The sequence below is a fragment of the Triturus cristatus genome, chromosome 11 (assembly GCF_964204655.1).
Source record: "Triturus cristatus chromosome 11, aTriCri1.1, whole genome shotgun sequence".
Classification (NCBI taxonomy): Eukaryota; Metazoa; Chordata; class Amphibia; order Caudata; family Salamandridae; genus Triturus; species Triturus cristatus.
In genome coordinates this window covers 684,513-704,092 of record NC_140594.1, presented here as the reverse complement: position 1 = coordinate 704,092, position 19,580 = coordinate 684,513, and the positions used below count along the sequence as shown (strand labels likewise).

Sequence of the window (19,580 nt, the reverse complement as noted above, 5' to 3'; positions counted from 1 at the left end):
ACAATGCCTTTTATTTATGTTTTAAAAAAGGAAGGAAAAAAAAGCATAGTTATTTGTAATATCAGTAGCTTAAAAATGCCTAAATGCGAGACCTAATGCATTGTAAATGCTTGTTATTGTTTACAACTTCCAACTTTGCCCAGTGTATTTTCCCATCTATTTAAGAATGACTTCAGACTTTTTTTTATGATACATTCCCACCTTATCCATTACATTCAAAACCTACGAATGGAGACACGATCAATGGCGTGTGACAAAATACATTATCGTTACAGGGAAGATAAATAATGGCAGAAATAACAGAAGCCATCAGTTAGGTGATGATTGATAGCCTTCAAAGAGTCTCACAGATTCCCCCAACACTAAAGATATCTTCGGTCGTGAGCAGGCGGGAAGACGCTTGTAGTATTCCACAGCCTGTGCCAATATGATGTAATCACGTTCGGGATAAATGAAGTGCAGCTGTTTATTCAACTTCAGCTTATCCTGTCTTCCATTTCAACATCTGCTGTTACAGCAATAAGTGCACTCACGTGAACTCATTAAAGGTCACTGCTCAGCCAACTGATGCGCGCAGGGAAAGTGCAAGCTGAACAGCAGTGCAACACGTTAGTGCTAAAATAAGATAGTCAATCAATTAGGTAGCTCAACATTCATGGGCAGCGATTATCATTTTAAAGCATACCCAGCAGCAAGGAACATATTTTTTTATATACATAGTTATTTTTATACCACAAATACAAAGCAACATATCTTGTTCATCAAGATTTATGTAGCAGCAGTGGCTACCACGTACAGCTTGGTGCAGAGAGCACTGTCCACCCACCTCCCTCCATCTCGGTTAACTACGATATCAAAAGGCAGCTAAGTCAAGTGAGCCATGTGCCCCTAAGCACATCTCGGTATTATTTAGTGCAGCTGAACCAAAGGCTGCATTCCTCAAACTGTCAACAGATATGCCTGTAACCATGTTAAACAAGGAAAAGTTCAACGGCATAGAAAAAGGACAAGGGAGTCATCGATGTAGTCAATGGAATCCGGCGGACATGTTGATATGGGAATGCCTCCTAGAAAACTAATTTGCATAGAATGTATAGATACGTAGTTTGATTCGAAAAAGTAATGCATTTTCCTATGATGCATCATTAACGTGATGACTGTTAAAATTAAACAATTTAGTTCTAAAAGTAAGTCGCAAGGGTTTATTAATTTTCAATTCAAACATGTGTATGAAAAGAATACAAAATCGTCATAATTAGAATTTTTTTTTTTTTTACTTAACTTGGAAACGATTTAAATCCAAGCGGACAGAGGTTCAGTGGTGCTTTCTTTTATGTTGTTTTTGGCTATATTCCTTTTCACTCCCGTTAGATAAAGTGAGCGGATGTGGTCTGATGGCTAATTTGCCGACTTTAGCGCTGGAGACCAGGGTTCGAGCAAATCCCTTTATCTACCAGTGCCTGAATGTGTCATTACGTAATGTAATGAGTGCTCATGTAAAGCACTTCAATACCTTCAGTTCTAGTTTGCGAGTTTGCGCTATATATCTATACAAGTCCACTGTTTCCCCGAGTGAAAACACGCCGATGCGGCTTGCATTTTCTTATGAACCATCGTTAATGCGATGACTGTTAAAATTAAACAAACACATGTGTATGAAAAGAATACAAAATCGTTATTATTAGACAAAAACATTTTTTACTTAACTTGGAAACGATTTAAATCCAAGCAGACAGAGAGGTTCAGTGGTGCTTTCTTTTATGTTGTTTTTGGCTATATTCCTTTTCACTCCCGTTAGACAAAGTGAGCGGCTGTGGTCTGATGGCTAATTTGCCGTATTTGGTGCTGGAGACCAGGGTTCGAGCCTCGGGGTCTGTCCACATTGTGTGATTTTCAGCAAATCACTTTATCTCCCAGTGCCTGAATGTGTCATTGCGTAATGTAATCGGTGCTTATGTAAAGCACTTCAATACCTTCGGCTCGAGTTTGAGAGTTTGCGCTATATATATCTATACAAGTCCACTGTTTCCCGGAGTGAAAACATGCCGATGCGGCTTGATGGGCATGCGCGAACATGCAGGGGGAGCGCTTACAGACCGTGCGCACCGTTGTGATTAGGCTGGGCGCCAGAAGAAAGTGCGGTGAGTAAAGGGGGCAGTAGCCTTGGAAGGTTACCAATGACGACATAATCGTCATGAGGCGGGACTACCAAGCCGTAAACAAATCGGAGAGCAGCATTTACTGACCTAAGCCAGTGGGCGGAGCTTCCAAGAAGCTTCCCCACTAAAGTGTATACTGCATGTCTCGGAGAGACAGTGCAAGCACTGTCTAGGCGAGACCTAAAAAGGTCTGGTGTGGCTGAAGGAGGACTTGCTCAGAACAGCAGCAGAAAGAGAGGCCTCAGCACTAACCAAGCAATCTGTCCGCCAGTATGTCATGGTCAAGCCAACATTCTGTATTGAACCAAATTTGTAATTGGGGATGTCTAGTTTCCGTCGACGCTTACTGACCCAGACTGTAAGCTGTAACTGGGTCTTTTTCATTAGCTGATGTTTACAACGGGAGCCTAGTACAAAAGCTCTGATCTACCAGCATATGTGTGCCACAAATTCTCTGCATGTAATACTCTGCACATTGCACTTATTGGCTCGAGATTCAATTGATTGGTTGTTGATGTCACATTTTTATCTATTGACCTCATTATTTGTACACACCTAATTGATTATATTTTTGGTACCAAGTTTTATTATATTGTTTGAGGCATCCTCTTTTTCATGTATGAACCTAGATGGCTGGTATACTTTTATGATTTTTAATATTAAATCAAATAAAGTCTATATCTCGATTGGTTGTTGATGTGGCTACCAGTTGTGAAGAGATGCTAGTTCAAGCTGCTCACCCACGCTTGCAAGGCACTTCACAATGAAGAGCCGGCATACCTCAACAATAAATTGAACTTCCACCAACATACCAGGAAATTCCGCTTAGAATCCCTCTACCTAGCAGCCACAAATTGCATCCGCCAGCTCAGACCATGAGCACCCTTCCCCTGCTCCTCAGACCCTCACCATCGTTCTAGCACTCCATGAAGGACCTCAAGACCTGGATGTTCAACCAATAGGAGAAGAGGAAGCGTGATCCAGCAGCACGATCCCACAGAACCTCTAGACCATCATGGATAAAGCAGCCGCGCTCTACCATTCCGATTGACTGAAATTGGGGCGTTTTAGGTTCAGTGTGGAACAAGGCAAGGCTGATCCCTTTCTCCTGTTCTTTTTGCCTTTTTTGTTGAACAACTAGCCTAGAACATTCAGTCAGTCAACATTTGTATTCTATTTTTCAAATACCACAAAAGAGCACCTATGTAAATACTTTAAATTAGAGAATTTAAAACAGGGAATTTCTAAAAAGCGCCAGATAAAAGGTGCATAAACCATGTTAAAAAGTAAATACAGTCTTTCGCAAGCAAACAGTGTCTGATAAAAAGCAGGTCAAGTTAAAACATGTAAATTCATCTGGTAGCACCATTAAATAAAAAAAGCAGGTCAAACTTGTGCGAAATACTTATCAGCAAAAAGAGGTACGATAAAATATTTTCGTAAACTTTTAAGTGCAACATATAATAAAGTGCAACATGTCCTGAGATGAGCAATTATCACAACTGCAGGGGGTAAGTATGGGGCCAAATGAACTGCCTTGATGTATTAAATTTAGTCTAGAACGTGTCAATAGAAATTGGTGGTGATTGGGCATGGCAAATAAAAGATATCATTCAAAAGAAGGAGTGTGTAGGAGCGGTGGGAAATATATTACAGTAGTTTTTTCCCTAAATGATAAAGCTCCCTGAGATTCCCTCCAAATCTTGAGGCCCCTTTGGCCCAAGTAACATCGTCCAGGACAATAATCTTTGGGTGATGGTAAATATCCGGCCGGCCTATCTCAAAAAAGCTTTTTCTGATAAAACTTAGCCACGGAATGCTGGTCGCTCCATGAATAGCCAAGCAATCTTTTAAAACTAGACGATTAAAGTGTTTGAAGGGCTAAACCGAAAATGAGATCCAGAGATGCTTTGGGGCATATTATCAAGACAGGCGATAAAATTATCGCCGCTTTAGCGGAAGAAAACCGCCGCTAAAACGGCGATAATGGGCTTGATAATATGCTCTATGGAATTCCAATTGAAGCCCATGTTAGATGGGAAGGACATCTACCCTGAGCTTCAATTGGAATTCCATAGAGCATATTCTCAAGCTCATTATCGTCATTTTAGCAGCAGTTTACTGCCGCTAAAGCGGCGATAATTTTAACGCCGTTTCTTGAAAATATGTCCCTTATTTTCTGGGACTACAAGGGAAGACACATTAGTGAACCCTCAAATGTTGCAGCCATATGCAGCAATGGGTATACGTTTTGCTTTATAGGTTTTTAACATGGCCATGATGAATTATGGCCTACCCTGGTGCAAAATCAAACCCAGAAGCAATACTCCTGGAGAACATGTGACCTCCAGCCGTTATCAAGGGAGAGCAGGACAGACAAGACTTCAAGGTTAGAAAATACAGAAACACTACGAAGGAGATTGCCTTTGATGCAAAACGATCTGGTCATGGTGGTCTTGGGACCAATCACCATCACATGAGACTTAGAAAAATTGATGCTTAAATCAAGGTTGGCCATAAATTCCACAAACAATTACGCAAGAGATCTAATCCAATAGCGGTTCACGAGATGAGGACATCATTGTCTGCACAAAGCAGCACAGGGGTCGGACGAGGACCAATTTTGTCCATGTCCTTACCACCCTCAATATGCAACTTTTCTAACCATTTACATATAAAGTAAATAAAATTGGGCCTAAATACAGCTCTGGCAGACCCTTCGATTAATGCATTCCCCCTATCACCAAATCTACCCGAGGCTGACAAATTAGAGCGAAGTTCTCGCAAAAAAAAAAGACCATCTGAGGGTTTAATTTATCCGGTTAACCTTATCAAATGCTGTGCTTAGATCCATGCATGCTAGCTGTAGGCCCCTTTTTTTGCTGTAGTAGATTTTTCTGTGATTAAATACAGGTTGAAACCTTCGTGGAATGGTCCAAGGCTGGATTGGAAACCATACTGAATATGGGAAAAACACATTCTGAGCCGTGGCCCAGTCCAGAAGCCTATTCATTAAATTGCGACAAAAGATCTTGGCTGTGGAGCAAATGAAGGAAATAGACCGATAAAACTTGGGATTTGAGTGATTGCCTTTTTTGAAAATGGGAACATTCACAGAAGTAGACCAGGCTTCAGGAATAGAGAATTTCACAACCTAATTTAAATATAAAGTTAACTGTGCGGCCCACAGTTCAATGTTGGACTTGAAGATGTCAAGCAGAGACTATCAGGAGCTGGGGGTTTATTGAAGGGTAACACTTGAGTATCTTTGCGTACATCATCTAATTCGAAAGTTATGGGAACATTAGAGTAGTCAGTCAAACTGTTGAAAAATGTGGGATTGGACACATCATACATAGATTTAAAATGATGGATCCAATCCACATGCAAAATAGTGCACAATAAGGCAGGTTCCACCTCGGGTATGGAAATCGAACGGTTGACAATTTCCCAAAACTTAGAGCTATTTCTCAGACAACTAGCAGTCATCAATTGTTCCCAGGCTTCCTCTCTCAATGTCCTCTTATATTCCTCTAGAATGCTCTTATAAGAGGCAAGCTATTTAGAACCCATTTGTGATGTCTGGGAACAGTCTATGCTGCCTCCAAGAGACTATGTGAGCCCTAGGGCATTTAGCAGCAAACCATTTGAAGCACCTGATATTTTTAACGTTACAAGTCTTTATTAGATGTGATAACATTAAATGAATGTACAATATTGTTAGCAACAGAAGTTATTTTTAAACATAATTTAATCTCAGTGCGCCATAACTTTAATAAATCCCTATGGAACACTTCTGGGAGTACTGTGCCCAATTACAAGTGCCAGCCTTGTAAGGTGCTGTCTTTGCTCCATACTTACAAGGGGTCCCTTATAGGCAGATGCAACACTTCTGCATTGATTTTTTTCTTTCATTGGAATCGGCTGTGTTGCTTCAAAATTCATATATGCAAGGTAGGTGTTCCCACGTAAAATTCCCCTTAAAACTGGCACAGTGATATTTATTACTTTTTGGAAAAGTGATGCATAGCTGGGAAGCAGGCTGATGTGCTTGCAGTGTGTCAAAATTCCTTCTCCAACCAAGGCGTAGGAATGACACATTGTCTATTGCGAAAGAATTTGACCAGCTGAAGTGACTTGAAACAGTGTAATCTGCAATCAAGTCACATCCCCTCAACAGGTAAGATCACACAGAAGGTAGGTAACCCAGTAAATAACACATTATACACCATTGATGAATTATGTCACACACACATGGGCATAATGGTACACATAACTACACTATGCCCACTTGTATGTATGACATCCAGGACCTATGTAATAGAGTATAAGGTGAGTTTTTCACCTTTTCACACATTATTACTTGGATGCCCACACATTAGGCGACTTGCGTCAGTCGAAACTGACGAATCGCCTCTGTTTTTGATGCATTGCTGTAGTTGCATCAGTCTTATGACTAGTAGTAAGTAGGTTTTCAGGGGCACCTCCAAGGTGCCCTCTTTGTGCATTTATGAATAAATCCTGCACTTACATCAGTGTGGATTAATTAATACGAGGTGTTTGGTACCAAACACCTTGGGGTACAATGAAGCCATCATGTAGCTGGGGAACTCGTAATCAAAAGTGTCCAGCCCATGTGCTCGTCATGGCTTTCCTGTGGACTCGTAATATCTAAGGGTGAACTTAGATATCACGGGGACACATCCACTCAGGCAGATATGCCCACACATGGGTATATTGCACCCTGTCTTTGGGCTGTAAGGCCTGCCAAAGGGGTCACTTACCTATACCACATGTAGTAGTTTGCTGGCATGGCATACAGAGGTGTGGCCCATGTCAACTTTTCGGTTTACTCTGCACCAATGCACACAGGCTGCAATGGCATTCTGCATTTGCTTGGTGAGGGGTCCCTTAGGGTGGCACAGTTTGTGCTGCAACCGTTAAGGACCTTCTTTGGTTCCAAAGCCCTATTTACCAAGGGCATCACTTACTAGAGACTTACAAGGATCCTAAAGGGGTGCCAATTGTGGAAAAATTGTACAGTTTAGGGAAAGAACACTGGAGCTGGGGACCTGGTTAGCAGGAACCCAATACACTCTCAGTCAAAGTTGTACCAGATACCAGACAAAAAGTGTGTGTCTGGGGTACTGCAACAAAATCCCAATTTCCTACAACATTCAATAATATATGCCTTTGAGATTTAATAAAACATTTCAGCATCTAAAGTCCATGATAAATAAAATAATAAGTAAAAATGTAACTAAAAGATAAACAATGCAGAGTGGTGTGATCGGGTATTTTAGACTCAGAAGCTTTTCAAAAGTGTTTATTGCAACCCCCTGAGGGTTGGTAGCTTTGGAGGGATGGATGCCTTGAACAAGAAGAGTAAAATCCACAACAATGGCATAAAAACAAAACTTTTATGGTGTCAGTTATCAGGAGAAGACACTTACACATTACATGACGGCAATTGAAAGCGCTTTCAAAGACCATGCAGTGGATAATAACGGTGTAAAAATTATATTATGGTGGTAGATGTGCTGTCAAAGTATCCCTTCGTGGTCAGTGTGAAGGATAATTCAGGGTCTCGGACACAAAAGCATTCAATTATATTTGCAGCCAAGAAAAAACTCAAAAAGGTTACAAACAAATAGAGGGCAAGAGTTTGAAAGCAATATATTAAGGGCTTTGATTTACTAAGATTTTGCATAGGGGATGTGTCACTTTTGTCGCGTCCTGACACATAAACTTTTTGGGAATTTATAAAGCCGCGCAAATGTCGATGTCAGAAAAGAAAAGTGGCAGTGCTTAGAATAATCTGCTTTAAGAGAATAGGTTTTAGAAAAAATACACATGAGGATCTGTCCTTTTTTTCATTCTTTACTGAAAATTGCTTTTGTTTGCCTTAGGACTCTGTGCACTTTACCACTCCTAACCAGTGCTAAAGTGCTTGTGCTTACTATCCTAAACATGGTTTGATTGGCATATACATATTTAGTGTATTTAATTTACTTATAAGTCCCTTGTTGAGTGCAATACCATATACCTAGTGCCTGTAAATGAAATGCTACCAGTGGGCCTGCAGTGCTTGTTGTGTCACACACTTAAGTTGCACCTTAAAACATGTCCCAGGCCTGCCATTGCAGCCCAAATGCAGTTTTAAACTGAAATGTTGACTTGGCATTTATAGCCCCATGCCATGCCTTAAACTTCCCTTTTACTACATGTAAGTCATCCCTGACATAAGCCCTAGATAACCCGTAGAGCAGTGTGCTGTGAAATTAAAATATTGGACATGTACTTTTTTTAACACTTTTATCTTTTGTTATCAAGGGCATACAAACTTTAATATACTCAACGTGTACTAAGAACATTAAGAAATAAATGTAAAAAATATATATATTGACAGTTTTGACAGTTTCATTTAAAGTTTTGTGTCATCATTTTTTATTGAACGAAATTACACAACACAGGCACATCATAACAGAGAATAGAACAATTGGTGTCATACTATCTGACAATGGTTGATGAGGGTTGGAGAGGGATTCCTGGAGGGGACTGCATGTGGGAGCACGAGGTCAGGACAATCGGTGACCGTAGACAAGAAGGGGGGTAACCACATGCCTCCCTGTCCTGAGGGGGAGGGTAGGGAAGGGGAGAGAGGGGGAAGGAGACTGGGAGGGAGAGGTTTATGATCTAGATAGGAAGGGGCAGAAGGAAGAAGGGGGAATGAGATAGAAATAAAGGAAGGTGGGTGGGGTGTAGGAGGGGATGGGGAGGGGGCAGTGATGGGTACGGGGGCAAGGGTTGTGTCTAGGGGTGAGACGCAGCGGTACATGGGTGTCATGTCCAAAGTGTCCGAGTACAAGGGTACTGAGAGAATAACCAGGGTCCACCCACCTGGCCCTCTAGAAGGCCAGCCACATTCCTCTGGACGAAAAGCTGGAGGAGGAAGGGACAACAGAAGTGACATCTTCCACTTCAGGAGGTATCTCGCAGGAAGGGTGTCCATGTCTGTATAAACACCTCTGTTTGGTCCTGCATGCTGCAATAAGATGGCTGTCTGTATCATCGCCACCATCCAGTCCTCCTGCGAGGGGGGCACGGGCAACCTCTAATGGTGAAGGGTACAGATTTTAGCTGTGGCCAGGGCAGTATGAAGAAGATGGCGTTGTGGGCGGGAGATATCTGGGAAGTCTCTGGTGTCATGAATGAGGATGGCAGGAGGAGTGGGGGGGAGTTGGAGTGGCATGGATGCTCCTAAAATGTCGCTGACATAAGACCAGAAGGGCCGGACTGAAGGGCATTTGCAAAAGATGTGAGTAAGATCGCAGTGAAGGTCGGGGCACCTCCAGCAGTTCATATGGGGGAGTAGACCAGCCCTGTTCAGTTTTGTCAGGGTCAAATGCCATTCGTGAAGAGATTTGAAGAGGCAGAATTTCAACCAAGCTTCCCGGGTGCCCCTGTCCAGGGCCTCCAAAATGTCAGCCCATTCATCGTCCTCAAAGGTAACCTGTAAACGGGCTTGCCACTTGCTGCGAAGACCATGTGAAAGGTCTACCCCACGTAGTCTACCCCACGTAGCTAGGTAATCCACTACTGGTGAGGATGGTAAAGTCCAGGGCTGAGGGCCAAGACAGCATCTCAGGCAGTGCAGCAGCTACAAATACTGCCAATCAATCAATCAATCAATCAAATAATTTGTAAAGCGCACTACATACCCACAAGGGTTTCAAGGCGTTGAGGGTGGGGAGTGGGGTTGCTGTTGCTACTGGTCGAACAGCCAGGTCTTGAGTCGTCTCCTGAAGGTCTCCTGAAAGCCGCTACCCTCTGGAATGCGCTCCCCTTGGAAATCCGCCTTTCGAATGACTTAATGTCTTTTCGTAGGGCCCTGAAAACCTTCCTGTTTTAATTGTTTCTGGTTTTGATTGTTTGCTTTCTGCTACCGGACCTAGTGTTGTGTTGTGTTTACCTTTCCCTGCGCCAGGACGCTCCTTCGCTGGAGCAGCTGTGCGCATTAAAATGCAACTAACATAACATAACATAACATAACATAACATAACAGGTTAGAAGGTCTTCGATTTGTCGTAGGTTGAGGGGGAGGGTGTTCCAGGTCTTGGCGGCGCGATGGGAGAAGGATCTGCCAGACCTGTTGTGGTTGGAAGCCAAACTGCTCCCTCAGATGGTTGTAGGGTTTTAGGGCACCTTCGTGTAGAATATGGTCAAGGGTGTGTCTGCCTGCCTCCATCCAACTAGTCCAATGGAGAGCCTTGCTGTCAATGCGGACACTATAATTATCCCAAAGCGGTGCATTGTCGTGCTATCGGGAGTCCACCCCCAGTAGGCGATGAGCGCCTTGTCAGCCCCTGTGCGTAGCTTGCAGTACAGGGTGGGGCGGTCACGAGCAGGGGTGCGGTCCCTATAGTGGAGGCCAAGACCATCGCCCCTCGATAGGAGCAACTGTTCTGTGTGGGTCCATTGTGGGGGGTCTGGGGTACCCAGTATGCCATTTGGGAGAGTTGGAGGGCAAGAACATAGTGCTCCACAGATGGGAGGCCCAGGCCTCCATAGGAGCGATGTGCCATGTGTGTAGACATGGTTAGGCGGGGTCGCATGGAGCCCCATATAAAGGACCCGGATCTGGGAGTCAATCGAACGTAAAATGAGTAAAGGCACCACCAGAGGCAGCATGCCTAGTGTGTAGGTAAAGCGCTGCAGTATTACCATCCTAACCGATTGCACCCTACCCCTCATAGAGAATCCCAGGGGGAACCATTTCTATAAGTCAAGCTTCATTTGAGTTATCAAGGGGTGCAGGCTATCCTTGACCATCTCATCCAGACCCCTGTTCACCAGTATCCCCAGATATTTAAGTCAGGATGGCTTCCAATGGAAAGGGTAGCCATGGATAGCCACCTTTGTGGGGCCAAATGAGAGCGGGAGGGCCTCACTCTTGACCCAGTTTACTTTGTATCCAGACAAAGCCGCAAAGTCATCAATGACTTCCAGTATTGCCATCAATGAGCAGTGGAGATCTTTGAGGGTAAGCAAAACATCGTCAGCGTAGAGGTCAACTATGGAGAGGCCACCTGCAATGGGCCCACCCGCTAAATGCGATGAGTGGCGGATGACAGAGGCTGGTGGTTCCATCTCCAAGTAGAATAGGATAGGGGGAGAGTGTGCAGCCCTGCTGGGCAACCCTCTGGGTCTGGAATGGGTCAGAGAGGAACCCCCCGCAGTTGACATGGGCCATCGAGCAGTCATATAGCAGCTGAACCTTAGCAATGAATTGGTCCCCCAGGTCAAAACTTCTCATGGCGGCGAAAAGGTATCCCCACTCGATGCGGTTGAATGCCTTTTCTGCATCTAAGGGAAGGGCCACTGCATCGATCTGAAGGTCTTAAGCAGACCATAGGGTGTGAGCCAGGATGCGTGATGGTTCCTTTAAGATCGTACTGGCACAAAGCCGACCTGCTTGTGGTGAATCAGGGAAGAGATAACCTTACCCAGACCCATACCGCATGAGTCGACCACATATGGTCACTTTCGTGGCCACCCAGAGCACGCTATGGGAGGCCACAAAGCTGTTGTTGTCCAGAATGTAGGTGGAAACTTGGGCTTTCAGTTGAGATTTGCCCTGGGGGAGCAGTACCTTTGCACGTTCAGGCGCCATGGTTTGCAGTCCGGGGAGGCCAATCCCATGTCAAGGGATAGTAAGACCGGAGACTGGTCGGACAAGGCGGCTTCAAATATTCAGTAGTGGCCAACCCGGGTCACCATTAACTGGGAGATGAGAACGTAATCCAGTCTGGAGAGTGTTTAGTGCACCGGGGACATGAAAGTATATTCCTTGTATGTCGGGTGGCAAAGTTGCCAATGGTCCACCAGGCCATGGTTCGAGGCTACATCTCCCAGCAGTGCTCTGTCTGCCTCATTCCCCTTGTCCAGGGGGCCAGTCCTGTTCATCACTGCGTCTCGAGTAAGGTTCCAATCCCCCCATGTGAGATACTGAGATGCCCCAATCTCTACAAGCAGGCTATTCAGCTGCAGAAAGAAAGGGCATTTAGCTCCCGCCGGGGCATATACAGAGCCCACACAAAGGAATCTGTCTCTCATACACAATTTGGCAAAAGCATATCTGCTGTCCAGGTCTGACCATGATTTTACCACTGTAACGGGCAGTGATTTGCAGAGTAGTATAGTCACTCCGCATTTGCGGGGTGGTCGTCCTGGGTGGGGGCAGGTGCAGAAACGCTGCTATGTATTACCCTGCCCACCCAGTCGCGGCACAGCTTGTTGGACTTCAGTCCGTCCAGGTGTGTCTCCTGTAAGAGAGCTACATCTGCCCTCTTGGTCTGGGGGTAGGAAAGCACCTTCTTTCATTTGATGTAGTGCATGAGGTCATTGACGCTCAGAAAAACAGAATGCGCAAAGAGTGGGGGGGCCGTGAGGCAGGGGAGGACGTGTAGCAACCGAAGGTCGGCAGTAGCACCGGGTATGGTGGAAGGGTAAATGGTGATGGCTAGGTGTGGGAGAAGGGGTGAGGCAGGGAGATGTTCGAGAGTACGAGGCTTATGGGTCAGTGGACTGCTGCAGGCAGCCGGGGAGCCATAGGAGGAATGGAGAGAGAGAGAGTCGGGGATAGCACGTTCAGGACAGTAGAGAGGGAGCAAGTGCAGGTAGATGGGGGTGGGGATGAGACGTGGGAGGGCAGAGGAAAGGGGGTAAGGAGAGGGAAAAGAGAGGACAAATAAATGCTGCTGATCTTAATAATAGTGAATATAAACCAATTCACACACAAAATATTTGACAGAATAACAATTATTTAGATCATCATAGGAATGTGCAATATGAGAGTAAGAACAGACTGAAACATTTTTTAATGCAAAAAGAGAGAATTCCAGAAAATTGAGCAACTCAGCAATATGATTTTCGATAATTATTGTCTAGACTGTGTGTAGTTATCAATGAAACAGTGTGAAACCCACTAAAACAATAACCACCAGATTTCACATGAATCTTTTATGATACAGTGCTCCTGCTGATAAATATAACATGTACATAGCCTAATCCTTAAATGATAGTACTTCTGGAAGGCTAGACTATGCTACTCCTTTGTCAAGTTGGGCCAGAATAAGCACTTTATATGCCAAATCCATCTGGTTTTGCATAAGGAAAGTAGGTTTTCTAGGTTGTGGTTTAGAAGAACTTTTTTACCACTTTGATCTCCCACCATTCCATATCTCTAGGTGAATGTTTATGAGTTATGCAGTGGTGAACTAGTAGAGCATGAGTAACTTGGTGTCAAATTTTGGATTGATGTTAGAGCATCTATTATGGTATCCCTTGTGTGGTTTTATAAAGCAACCACATGGACATTTGATGCAGTAGACCACATTTTTAGTCTGACCTTTAGAGAAATGTTTTGAATGAGATATTTTACCATTTATTTTCAAATGTTTTAAAGCACATGTTGAATTAGAGGCCATTCAATTACAACACCTAAATAATGGAATCAATCTGGGGTTTCATATTTGCTTTAACTATCTTGTTCCTCAAATTTTGTTCATGTTTGAAAGCAAACATGGGTTTGACTGGGAAAAGTTCCTTCTGGTCAAAAGGCGCCATTGTCTAAGAACATTTTTGTTTTGTTCTATTAGAGTACTTGTATTTCTGCCCTGTGGCTCACCGCCAATTGACTACAATTCAATCACAACTGGCGGTGAGCCGCAGGTCAGGAATACAAGTCGGGGATTCCGATAGTGTCATTGAGTATTCTCCTCCAATCAATCCTAATCCGTCTCAGGATATGCCAGGCCTGTCCCAAAAAATTGAGTCATGGGCTCCATTGGACTTTTCTGGATTTTGTTGTCTATTTTGCAATCAATCAAATCAGGCTCTCCCTTAGACCCACTTCCTCCATCTAAGTTAGGGCTTCTTGATCCTGACTTGTTGCAAGTCATGGTGGATTTGTTCATTACCTCACTTTATGAGTGCTGTGTTCCACGGTCATGGAAACACGCTACGGTCCTTACACTTTCAAAGAAGCCCAATCTTTCCATCTGATCCAACTAATTGGGCTAATTTTAGACCCATTTCCCTGCTGCCGTCCTTTTCAAAATTCTGGAAAAGCATGTAAACTCATGGCTCACCACCTTTGTTGAATCCCAGCAATTCAGTCACTCCTCTCAGTCAGGTTTTAGGGATGGGCATAGAATGGACTATACTCTCCTAAGAGCCATGGAACATCTAAAATGACACATGAATGAGGGCGGGACAGCCATGCTGATCCTATTAGATCACAGCGCGGCCTTCGATACCGTGTTCCACTCCACCCTGCTGGATGGACTGATGACTTTAGGCCTTAATGGAACAGCCCTAGCTTAGCTGACCTCCTTCTTGAAAGATAGTTAGTTCCATGTCTTTTCATCAGGCACAAGGTCAGAGATATGTGCCTTGACCTCTGGAGCCCTATGTTGTTCAATCTGTATGTTCACCCTCTCACGGGTGTGGTGGAGAGTTGCGGCTTGACACTTTTTTCACAAGCAGATGACACACATAACTTTTCTTTGTTGTCCAAACAAGGGCACAACCCAGATGCCCTTAATCTCGGTCTAAGACGAGTTTCTTCCTGGATGGATAGTGACTTGCTTAAACTCAATGGTGTCAACTCAAGACCGAGGTTATGGTGCTCGGTAGGAATCCGGAACTCTGGGGTCCACAACACTGGCCTGAATCTACCACTTACTACTCGCTGTCGCCTAAATCTCTTTATATCACTCCACCCTCCCTTCTTTTCTCCTTCCTCTCCTCTAACCAACTAACCTACCACGTCCCACCTCAATCCCATTCTCATATCCCACCTCTATCCCGCTCTCACCTCCAAAGACCCCTCCCTCACCAAACATGGACCCAACTCTTGGACCATTCCTTACCCTCCTAATCTTTCCATAAATTCCTAATCCAGCGTCCCGAAACTCTAATTGTTGATAACTACCACAGCCTCACGTACCCTATAAAAACCAACTACATTTTCTACTCCAAACGCACAAAATCCCTTACGGCTTCAAACTATCCATAACTCCTTCCCCATTCTTCCCCAGTGAAATTGGCATTTCCATTTTCAAAACTGGTAACATCTTGATACAAGCCACCGAACACCACCTCACCATCTTTGAGCACCATTTCAGCACTCTATCCCACCAGTTGTCCATACCTACTCCTCTCCCCACACCTGACCAACCCCAAGATCCCTCCTGGCTCTCCCCTGCCTCCCCGACGCTAACCCCTCTCCCCCTAGACATATCAAACCTTAATGACATATCCCTTTCTATGACCTCTATTCTATCTCCCTCTCTTGAATCCACACCCCACAACATCTCTAATTCACACACCATCCCCCAAACTACCATGCCCCCTAATGACCATCTCCCTTCAACCCCTAATCCTATCTCTCCTTCCCCCAAGCTCGCCTCCTAGCTCTCACTACTATACCCCTTCCTGCCCCTACTCCTCCCTCCCTGAACTACACTCCAACCCCCAACTCTGATGCTTCATCTCCTCACACCCCTTACGCCTTCTCTTCTCCTCATTCCCCATCTCCTACCTCTATAAGTGCCCCGTCCTTTGTCACACCCTTCCCTCCCTCCCAATGCCGGATCACTCCCGTCCCCAGGGCTCCCCCACTCCCACAGTCTCAGTACTCCCCTCGTCCCCCCCCCGGCCTCTCGCCCTCTCCAAACACCAAACCTGCTCCCCTGGCCAACTCAGAACATACCTCCTCCCCTCCTTCTGCCAAAACCACATCCCACCTCACTCTTTTAACCCAGACACTCTGCAACATTGACTGCAATATCTCTACCTTGTTTACCGAACTTGCCCGATTTAGGGAGGATTTCAAAAATTTCAAATCCCTCAACCCTAGAACCCGCCCCCTTGGTCCTCTTCTCCATGCTCTGGCCCTCTAAAGCACCCATATCCTTAACATTGGATAACCATGCCTCTACACAACCGTACAAACAGACATCTCCGCACCTTGAGTGAATACTCTGCTTCCGACCTCTCCGACTTATGCAACTCCTACCTAAAAAAGTCCCCACTTAAGGATCCTTCCTTTCCTCACTCCAACATCACTGTTATTATGGGGATCAGCAGAATCCACTCTTCTCCCGGCTTACCCAGACCCCCCCTCAACTTACCGCCATTCACTCGTGCCCTCCCCCCAATATTAACCCCAAACCCCTGACCTGCATGCTCGCGAACTGCCGCTCGGCTGTTCGACATGCGACCGAAATATCGGAAACCATCCTTAACGAAGATATTGACTTCACCTTCCTCATGGAAACCTGCCTCAAAGATCACTCAACACCCATCCTCGACCTACTCCCCCCCGCTTACTCTATTATCAGAAAAGACAGACCTTAGAGAATAGGGGGTGGTTTAGCAATTATCGTTAAAAAAGAACTCCAGTTCTCCCTAGATAAGAACACAGACTACACAACCTTTGAATACCTTGGAGCCGAACGTAAGATGCAAGGCTCTCCCTCAATATGACTACACAATATCTACCAACCACCTGGTTATCCTCTTCCCTTCGCCGAGGAACTATCTGACCTTCTTATGCAATCGTTCCTTTCTAACTGTAAAAATCTCTTCCTAGGAGATTTTAACCTTCACTGGAACAAACCCAAGGATCCCACAATCAACCTTCTCACTAATCTTCTCGAGATTAGCGACCTCAAACAACTTTTCCACTCCTCAAACCACTCCAAAGGGGCTAATATTGACGCCATCGTTGCAAACACTGACTTGGCATCCCTATCCAACATCATCCCTATCGACTGGTCTGACCACCACCTCATATTGTTCACGATTTCCCCCTCAGCCCCGCCTGCCCCAGCTAAAAACAACAAAGCCATGCTAGTGACCAGAAATCTTAAGCATATCCCTCCTGGTACACTGGAGTCCAAACTCAAAACTCAACTTCGTCTCACCCCACCCTCTCTCAATGCCAATGAACTCACTGAGCACTTTAATAAAACTGTCTCTTGATAGAACCCCTTACCCTCATAAATAAGCCAGAATTAACTATCACCTGCATGCTGATGACACCCAACTGTACTATAAAATTAAATTCCACTCCGATATCTTACACCTCAACACTGCCCTAACTAAGATACAATCCTGGTTCTACTCCAATCATCTCAACCTCAATCCAAGCAAAAAGGAAATCATTATTTTCTCTCATAAAAACAACCCACTCCCCATTCATACATGGATCGCTGACTTTAATGCCCCAAACTGTTCTCTCTCCCTCGCCGAATCAGTAAAATCTCTTGGCATCACCATCAACAGTAAGCTAACGCTCAATTCCCATATAAAAGATTCAGCCAAGGGAGCACTCTTCACACTCTGACATCTCAAAAAAATTAAACCTTTCATTCCAGCGGAAGATTTCAAATCCGTTGTCCAATCTCTAGTCCTCTCGAAAATTGACTACGGAAACGCTTTACTCTCCGGAACTCTCAAAGTTCACCTTGCCCCCCTCAAATCTGTTCTCAACCCAGCGGCCAGGCTAACAACTGACTGTAAGTGTTTTGATCACATCTCACCTGCCCTCAAGGACCTGAAATGGATTGCTATTGAAGGCAGATCCTCCTATAAAATTGCATGCATTACGCACAAAGCCCTTTATCAAAAGACCCCGCTCTACCTCTCAAACAAACTCAATAAAGCAGGTTGTGCCTGACTGCTGAGAAGCACCAACTCTCTTTTCCTCGTCCCCCCTCTGTTTAAAAAAAAGGCCTCTCAATCTCGCTCCTTCTCTGGTCGCTCCTTCTCTGGTAAGGCCCCCAGCATCTGGAATACCCTCCCTAAAGATCTACGATGTAATCCTTCTTATGTCAGTTAAAAAAAAGACCTTTAAATGCATCTGCTCAACAAATATTGGGGTACATAATCCCTCTCTTACTGTTATACTCTCCCTCCTCCTTAAACCACAGCCTTCTCCCCCTCCCCCTTTTTGCCAACCTCACCTGTGCATCCCCTTCCTGACCCCTCTCCTCCCTTTGCTTCCCTCATCTCCCCATCCAAACATTTCCCCACCCACCCTTCTCACGCGCCCAACCCCTCCCTCTTTATTCCGACCACTGAACCTACCCCCTATGTACTGTATTATAATTTGTAACTACACCTTTCTCACGCTGTTTGTTAACTGTCCATTCTTTCCTTTTTCTCTCCACTTAGTCCATATTACTCAATATGCTCTTTTAGTTCACCATGTATGAATGCTGCATTTGAAACAATTGTTCTGTATTCCTTTAATATCATCATACTAATGTAAAGCGCTCGGATACATTTGTTCTAGAGTCTAATTCATGGCAGACAAAAATTGAACATTGTGACTTAACAATAAGGTGACACTGTTCTATATTAAAACAATCAAAACTTACAACAAAGTAATATCACAAATTCAAAAGAACAACACCAAACATTGAGAAAGGAAATAAGAAACCCGAGACATGATGGCGCCTAAATACACTGTTTAGTTTTTACAAATATAATGAGATCGATGTCTCGCCTTTCCTCCCTTTCAGAATGTCAAATATATATTGTGACTTTTTGTAGTTTTACTACAGTTAACTGGTTATTGGTTGTCTTCTCATGATCTTTTGCCTATTATATATGAAGGGATATGAAATTCTCTATATGTATTATAAAGTAAGATTTGTCTGGTTCAACTGTTAATTATGTCATGTATTTGTCTATTTGTTGTAAATAGTTCTTTGTTTGTATATATTTAGACCCTGAAGAAGTCCCTTTGAGGACGAAACGCGTCGGCAGTCTTGAGTTTTAAGAAGTTTTCTATGGAATAAAAGAATTAAAGGAACTATTTACTACAATCAATATTGACCATTGTTCTTTTCATTTGGGAAGACTTCAACGTATTTCTCTAGTTCCCTTGATATGGACACTAAATTGCCTTTATGAAGAACCTACTTGTTTTATTGAGTGCAGGGCCATTTTTGTTTAAAGTTAGTTTAGTGGTTTGTATACCACTTACTTGGGACGTATGGAGGTCACGTCCTACGTCCATTGCACCTAGCTTCAAATTATAACTACAGCCATGATAAGGTATAACGATTGGTGCAGGATTCTCTTGCCCTGACCTGCCTCTCTTTTTGGTCGGAAGTATAATGGGACACATACTTGGTTGTTCTTGCATACGCACACCTCACAGTCATGGTATCCACTACATCTTGCCTATGTCATAGCTAATGTAACTGTAACCAGACTAACCACAGACTGTTACCCCACTTGCATATAACCTATTTGGCCCCATGGGCAGCTTTCCACATGTTAAAGAAGGGGATCACCACCTCCCTTACATCCACTGACATACATCGTCTTGTGACCTCGCCC

General features: G+C 44.2%; 1 pseudogene; it reads right to left on the bottom strand.

Annotated features, from left to right (window-relative positions):
• LOC146783139 (GTPase IMAP family member 4-like) overlaps nt 1–11,832 on the bottom strand; it is a 94,915-nt pseudogene extending 83,083 nt beyond the window's left edge.
• Between the last annotated feature and the right edge of the window lie 7,748 nt (nt 11,833–19,580).